Genomic DNA, 8,378 nt, shown 5'->3' with positions numbered 1-8,378 from the left:
CGTCTCAACCAGCTTAATATTTTTGATTTAGGTGGATCTTGCATTGTTCCACTCATTCATGTGGCTCAAAGTGGCACGCGTTTGTCTGCGATGCAGCTTATTAAAGGTTTCAAAAAGGGGCAATCAATCTTTTTTGCAACAGTGATATAGATTGTGGATAATATGGAAGTTTTGTCCTCATGTATCCAATGAGTTCTTGAGTTGAACAAGGACGTGATATTGGAAGAGCTTCACAAGCGGGTGCCTCCGTGAAAGAAAGTTGACCACCAGATTGAGTTAGTTCCCGGGGTAAAGCGATCAGCCATGGATCCGTATCACATGGCACCTCCGGAACTAGGCACAACTAGAAGAACTGAGGAAGCAACTTAAAGAGTTATTGGAATCAGGTCATATTCGCCCATCTAAAGCACCATTTGAGGCTCCGGTCTTATTCCAAAATAAGAAACAAGGGATGTTGAGGTTGTGTATCGAATATCCTGCTCTCAACAAAGTCACGGTGGAGAACAAATACCCCATTTCGTTGATTGCAGATTTATTTGATCGATTGGAAAAGCCAACTTGTTTATCAAGATAGATTTTAAAAAGGTCACTATCAAGTTTGTATTATCGAAGGAGATGAGCCTGAGATGACTTGTGTGACTCGTTCTAGGTCCTTTGAGTGGCTGGTCATGCCGTTCGAACTGATCAACGCACTGGCCACATTTTGTACTTTGATGAACAAGTTGTTCCAACCTTATTTGGATCAGTTTGTTGTCATTTATCTTGACAATATTGTGGTTTATAGCAGTTGCATGAAGGAGCATGTTAAACACCTCTAACTATTTTAATGTGCTAAAGGAGAATGAGTTATGCATCAAGTCTGAGAAGTGCACTTTTGCCTAGCCACAAGTGCAATTTATTGATCATACAATTAGCCAATTAGAGATACATATGGACAGCGACGAGATCGAGGCAGTTCGAAATTAGGAGACTCCAACTAAAGTACCCAAACTTTGGTCCTTTCTTGTCCTTGTCAATTATCGCGATTTATCTTTGGGTATTCAGCTATTGCTGCTCCACTCACTGATTTTTTGAAGAAAAATTATGCGTGGAAGTAGGATAGTTTGTCAAAAAACATTTGAAGGTATCAAGGCAACAATCACAAAAGAACGCGTCTTAGCTCTACTATATTTCACCAAGATCTTTGAGGTTCAAATAGATGCATTGAATTTTGCTATTGATGGTGTCCTAATGCAAGAAGGCCACCCTATAGCTTTTGAAAATAGAAAATTGAATAAAGCGAAGCACCGATAACTATCCAAGAGAAGGTGATAACGGTCGGTGTCCATTATTTGAGAACATTGCATCATTATTTATTGGAGGATCCTTTTATTATCAAGATGGACAACGCGACGACAAGTTATTTTCAGTCGCCAAAGAAACTTTCCCCAAAGCATGTACGGTGGTAGGATTTCTTAGCGGAGTTTGATTATTCCTTGGAGTACAAACCGGGGAATGCTAATGTTGTAGCAGACGCATTAAGTCACAAGGCTATTTTAGCCACTTTTGTGAGTACCACAATCAGCAACGTGGTGGATACCATCAAGGAAGGAATGCAGTATGATCCTGTATCAAAGCAACTTCTCATTTTAGACAACCAAGGCAAGAGCCAAAAATTTTGAGAAGAAGAGGGACTACTTTATACCACCGACAAATGAGTATATGTGCCTAGATGAAAGGGTCTTAGGTGTTTGTTGATCAAAGAAGGTCACGAAACTGCTTGGACTGGTCATTCGGGGCAGAAACACACCATGGCATTGTTGGAAGCTTCTTATTATTGGCCTCGTATGAGAGACGACATTGAAGTATATGTCCATACTTGTTTTGTTTGCCAATAAGACAGTGGAATATAAGGCACCCGGAGAATTACTTGAGCCACTGTCCGTTGCTGAGAAACCATGGAACAACGTCACAGTGAACTTTATTACATGTTTGCCTAACTCGAAAAGTTGTGGCATGATAGATGTTTTATCTACTTCTGGATTTTATTTAAAAGAAAATGGTTTCGACCTTTTTAAAACTATTTCAAAAAATCAAGACTAATTCAAAATAATTTTAACAAAATTACAGTGTCGCCACTTGATTTTTATAGAAAATATCAAGAAAACTTGAAGAAGTTTCAAAGATTTAAAAACATAAATAAATTTTTGAAATAAGAGAAATTGAGTAAGGGTTCAGTTAGTGCCCTATAAAGGTTTTGAGGGCACTTAGGAGCGTCCGATTGAAAAACGTTTACCAAATAATTTTTTATTAACTTAAAATGGCTAATTTTGTAAACACTCGATTTTGTGGAAGATATCAAAAATATTAACCAAAAATGACACTTATTCATCTAAATGAAAATATTCTATTTGAATTAAGGAAAGATCCGGTTAAACTAAATTGTAGACTTTCAAATTTTAGAGGAAACTAAATTTATACTTTTATGGGACGAGTGGATTATGTAATTATTTTTCTTCTTATTGTTGTTATTATTTTTTTTTTTATGAAAGTCAATTTTGGTATAATACCTTCGGAAAATTTTGTTAAGAGTGTATCAAACTACAAGTATTTAATTATTTACGAAAGTTAGAATTTTCAAGAAAAATTAATTTCTTAGGTTTGAAGAAAATTGCCTTTATCCAAATAGACTATTAGTCGTATGAATAAAATGAATGTCATCTTGTTATGAAACACTTAATTTAGGAGATTTGTTTGTTATGGAGAATAACCGAAGGAACCAACTAAATTCATTTTAGACGACACAAACCAAGTGAGAAGAAATACGAATTGAGTAAGAAAATCTCGAGAAAATAGAATGGCAACGTTTTAGGGATTTATCTAGATTAATTATTTAATACAAACAGTCAAGATAAATTACAAAAATAAAGAAGGGTTGAGAAAGTGTACTTTCAGGCCCATTTTTGGATTCTGTTGGGCTGCAAATTTATGGACCTCGAGTCCATTTTAACTCATGGTATATCAGTTGTATATCACAGTTTTGTTTTGCTGCATTTTCTATATATTTGTTGTATATCAGTGTGAGCCGGGGGTCTATCGGAAACAGCCTTTCTACTTCTTTAGAGGTAGAGGTGTGGACTGCGTACATCTTACCCCCAGACCCCACTAGGTGGGAATATACTGGGTTTGTTGTTGTTGTTGTTGTATATCAGTGTATAAGGACCCGTATACTTGCTTCTGATGTTGTTATGCACCATATATTGGCATATACCAACCATCTTTAATCTACAAATCCCATATATTTTCTGTATATTAATGTAAGTCAGCTTTGAATCAGTCAATTTTCTTCATGTATTAGTTCATTATGGACTTTGATGGGACTTGACTCGATGGATATTGAATGCGAAAAGATGGGAGTCTGATGGACTCGCTGAGAGAGTTCATGCATAAAAGGGGTGGGAAAGGATTACGAGGAAATCTTTATCAACCTAACCACATATATAGTAAATAACCACCTTTCAAATAAAATACCATAACTCAATTTAAACAAGATAATCACACTTATTATGAAGTTTAGGATTGAAAGAAAATTCTGCATCATCTATCAAATAGGGCACCAAGGAAATACCATAAAGAACTAGTATAGCAATGTCCCGATGTCAACATGATTAATGTTGTATAAGTAGTCCACCACAAAAAAACTCTAATTGTTTAATGAGCATAACAACCGTTGAAACTACTCCAATATTGAAAGTAGAACTCTTCAAAATTTTCTTTTTTTTTAAGAAAAAAACTTAAAGACTGCTATGCACGGAGATTGATAAAGAAGTATATAATCTTCTAATTGATAAGAAAATTCAGTTCTAGAACATGAGACAAACCAACAATTCATTTTAATCTTTTGGTAGGTAAAGCTAATAGAACGAAATAAAGCAAAACCAATAAATTGCTTAATTCATGTTCAACCAATTTTTATATAAATAAATAAATTAGATTTAATCTATGGCAAAAACTAAATCAAAACATCATGGAACTAACTAAATTTCACACTGCCTAACACCCAAATAAGAACAAGAAAAATAAGGGAGAGGATTTACTTTTCTCGGGAAGGAACTGAAACGAACGAGCTTTAAATGAACAAAATTCCATCGAAATTTCAATCCCGGATCATCGGTGCTTTACCTTTTTTTTTCGGAATTAAATTTTCAAGTGCGTTTCTTCTCGAATTCTTTGATTACGTAGGATTAGAGGAATGCTCCTCCCAAATCCCTAACTTTTCCCCAAAGAATTCTCTCTTTTCAACCTCTATCCCTCAATGTCCATTTATGAGAGAAATTTGGGAGGAAAAAATAGGGTTTCGAATTTGAAAGAATGAATTTTAAATCTAAATTCAGGAATTCACGGTGAGACAAAGACTATTAATGATCTTTGTACTAAAAAAATAGTGGAGAGATATGGAGAAATAGACGTTGCCTCTATTATTAAAAAATGAGAGTTAATAGTTTGCCCAAATGGTGAGCATAGTCTGAAGATAATGAAAGAATCTGATTTTTTTACCATAGATGGTTGTACAAAGAGGGTAAATCGGTAAGTGAAAGGGGTGGCTAGGGTTTTGGGGGTTGATGTTGTTTTTATCATTGTTTGATGGTTGTTGACTATTGTTGTGTCGTATAGAGGAAATAAGCTGAAGGGGGAAAAGAAAGTTGGGTCGGGTCGGTAGATGTGGGCTGGACAGAATGGTATTGGGCTGGGTTAGTTGCTGTTGTTGTTTGAGGAAGAGAAGTATAAGGGTGTTTGTTGGGCAGGGTTAAGTGTGAAATTTTGAGCATGGGGAAATCTGAAATCATAAAAGAATAAATAGGGAGGTCCAGCTTGAAAATTTAGCCAAGTTAAATTAATAAAATGGCCAAATTGGATTAATTTAGACAAATAGAGATGAACTAATTCCAATTAATTTAATGAGCTTATTAAATTCAATAATTACAAACTTAATATTTAATAAAATATAATTATTTGTTTTTTTAAAAAATCAAGGAACTAATTATGTAATCAATTTTTTATTTTTTAATTAATTTTAAGAAAAATAAAGTATTCACAAGTATAACCAAAAGCGCCACTAAAAATAAATTCTAAAATATTTTTTAAGAGAGAATTATGTTACTCGATATGATTAAACACATAATACTTTAGTTTCACCTAAAATTTTAAAGATAAGCTTGGAATTTATTTTCAAAATAATTTAAACAAATATTTTAAAACTATTTGAAAGTCCCGTGCATTCCAACATCTTTTTTTGTTATGGTCAACTTTATTTTTCTACTCAATTAAGAAACTTGAAGACTAATTTTGAATGGGGAGGGAAAAAAATTAGGTGTCGACTACTGCCTCCTTACTTTGGATAGGGTGAATACAAGTAACCCTGAGTAAAGGGAGTTTGATGTTCCTAATTTTGTCCGTCCACAAATTTATCTATCGAAACATATTGATTTTCGCACAAGTTTCAGGGAGCTATAGCCGAATCCTAATATCAAACTTCCTACATACATAATGTTGCACGAGAATTTAGGCCACTTGTAGTTTATAATACTTGATTTTAAGCACAATTTTTAAAGAAGTCACAAGCTAGCCTGATTTTTCAATTTGTTGAAACTGGAAAAGTGGAGAATAAAAAGATTGGGGGAGGGTTGGAATGTGGTCGAGTTTTAAACATAGAGCCCAACCTACATATCCCTGAGATTTAGAGAATCAGACTGCTTGTATTTCAACTCGATCGGTAGAAAGATAGTCTCTTATTTTAGACAATCTTTGATTCGAAATGAGTGATAAATATATCGAGTTATGGAAAAAGGGCTTGTAATTATCTTAATTACAAATATGAGACCCCTTTACACCCGTAACTAAAAGCTACATGGACATAATTTCCACAGCTTTAGGTATGTTGTCACCCAAATTTCAAAGAAGAGGAAGGTTACCCCTGGTGTGAGTTTAGAAATACCCTGGAGGTGAAATTGAAATAAAAAATTTCCTAAAATTTCCACATGCCTTCTGATAGGGGTGTGGTTTGATGATGGTCTAAGTCACCCTTCAGCTCGCATCCAAAGAGTTTGATATTTCTATTTAGACTATGTCCCAGTTCGCTGCTAAAAAAAGTTACACATTGTGTTGCGTCCTTTTTAGAGTCGTCCACACCTATGATTTTGATTTGACAATTTTATCCATTCGGATTCTTTCGACAACATCTCAAGTAAAAAAGGTTAGTTGTAAATGTATCATGCCACAAACATAATTTGGTACAAACTTATTTGAACATATTATATTGAGATAGTCGATGAACCAGTTTGCATAACCTATTTTTAAAATATCATACCACTTTGAATGTGGTGACAACCCAACGTGTACCAGTAAAAGGGTGGACAACCTATCTTGAATATTTTATGCTACTTTGGACGGGGTGACGGTCCAACATGTCTCATTAAAAGGTGGAGGACCTATCCTAAATACTTTGTGTCATATTTAATGGAGTAACATCCCAACGTGTCTTATTAAACAATGAATGATCTATCTTAAATGTAATGATCCACTTTGAACGGGGTGACATCTCAACATGCCTCATTGAAAGGCAGATGACCTATCTTGAATATAACGTACTAGTTTTAATAGGGCGACGTCCCAACGTGATTGAAAGATGAAAAATCTATCTTAAATGTTACATGCCACTTTGACTGGGCTAATGACCCAACGTGTCTCATTGAAAGGCGAATGACTATCTTAAATGTAATGTGCCACTTTGAATGTGGTGATGTCCTAACATGTCTCATTGAAAGGTGGACGACTTATCTTAAATGTAACGTGCCACTTTGAATGGGGTAATGTCCCAACATGTATAATTAAAAGTCGAATGACCTATCTTGAATATTTTATGCCACTTTGAATGGGGTGATGGACCAATATGTCTCATTAAAATACGGATGACCTATATTAAATGTTTTGTACCACTTTGAATGGGGTGACGGCACAATATGTCTCATTGAAAGACAGACGACCTATCTTAAATGTAACGTGTCACTTTGAATGGGGCGGCGACCCAATGTGTTGAATAAACTTATTAGTAGCAAATGCAATAAAAGGGTAATTGTGCAAACCTTGTTTTAATACGAATGTAAAAATCCATAATATAGTAATATATCATGTTGAAGGTGGTGGCGATCCATATAATAATGTGTCACTCTAAAAGAGGTTAAAATCTATAACATAATGACTTGCCACTCTGAAGGAGGTGTCAGTCCATAACATAAATATGTCACTCTGAAGGAGGTGTTGATCCATAATATAATAATGTATCACTCTGAAAGAGGTGACAGTTCATAATATAATAGCATGATGTCTCAAATAATATGATGGTACTCATAAAAATATGTCACTTGTGAAGAATGTAACAGTCCATAACATTATGATATATCACACTGAAGAAGGTGACAGTTTATAACATAATGATATGTCACTCTGAGGGAGGTGACGGTCCATAACATAATGATATCACTCTGAGGAAGGTGATGACCCATAACAACATGTCATACTGAAGGAGATGATAATCCATAATAACCTATCACCTCAAATAAAGTGACAATTTGATGTATCTTATTAAATGATGGAAGGTCTAATATAATATGGTATGTCACCTCGAATGGAGTGACAATCTGATAGGTTGTATTTTAAAAAGACGGGTGACCCAAATACAATAAGATATGTCACCTCGAGTTGGGGTGGCAATAAGGTATGTCTTCTTAGGGTGGTTGACCCAAATATAATAAGATATGTCACCTCGAGTGAGGTGACGATCCAGTAGGTTTTCTTAGGGATAGAAAACCCTAATGGAATAAGATACGTCAACTTCGAATGAAGTAACAATCCAAATCATCTCTTAAAAGATGAGTAAACCTACCTGCACTCACAAAACTTCTTAGTTTAATAACAAAGATATTGATATAATTGGACCATTTGAATAGGTCATACAGATCTGGTAATTATAAAAAGCTTATAACTCTATACAAATATATTGAGAGGAACTATAGGGTCAATTAGGGATGTCTCATAAGACGTATCCTTGATTTAAATAAAAACTCTTATAAAGAAGGTATTACTAATAAGGAATGTTTATAAAGTTGAAATTTGAACTGAGATTTTTGAAAGCATTGGAAATTTTCAAAAGGTTGCCCCTAAAATTCATCCTTTCCATCAGGGAGTCCTTCAAGGGACTTATGCATATCTTGATCTTTTAGATTGAATCCTCAAACTTTGAGAGGATTAGTTTGTAATATTTCTTAGAGATATTCTTGCATAGCATCCATTGCATAACTCAAACAACACTCATTAATAACATAACAATGTAACTAAGCCAA

General features: G+C 34.5%; 1 long non-coding RNA gene across 2 annotated transcripts; it reads right to left on the bottom strand.

Moving 5' to 3' along the window:
* Nucleotides 1–2,850: 2,850 nt before the first annotated feature.
* Nucleotides 2,851–4,620, bottom strand: LOC124890370. Of its 2 annotated transcripts, none has more exons than XR_007049124.1 (2): nucleotides 4,077–4,620; nucleotides 2,851–3,284 (listed from the first exon to the last, which is right to left on the bottom strand). It is a non-coding gene; the product is annotated as an uncharacterized LOC124890370 (long non-coding RNA). The 2 variants fall into 2 exon arrangements; XR_007049125.1 differs by having other exon boundaries at nucleotides 2,851–3,264.
* Nucleotides 4,621–8,378: the final 3,758 nt, after the last annotated feature.

Source organism: Capsicum annuum, unplaced genomic scaffold, assembly GCF_002878395.1.
Source record: "Capsicum annuum cultivar UCD-10X-F1 unplaced genomic scaffold, UCD10Xv1.1 ctg1705, whole genome shotgun sequence".
NCBI classification, from domain to species: Eukaryota; Viridiplantae; Streptophyta; class Magnoliopsida; order Solanales; family Solanaceae; genus Capsicum; species Capsicum annuum.
This window is presented reverse-complemented; position numbering and strand designations above follow the sequence as displayed.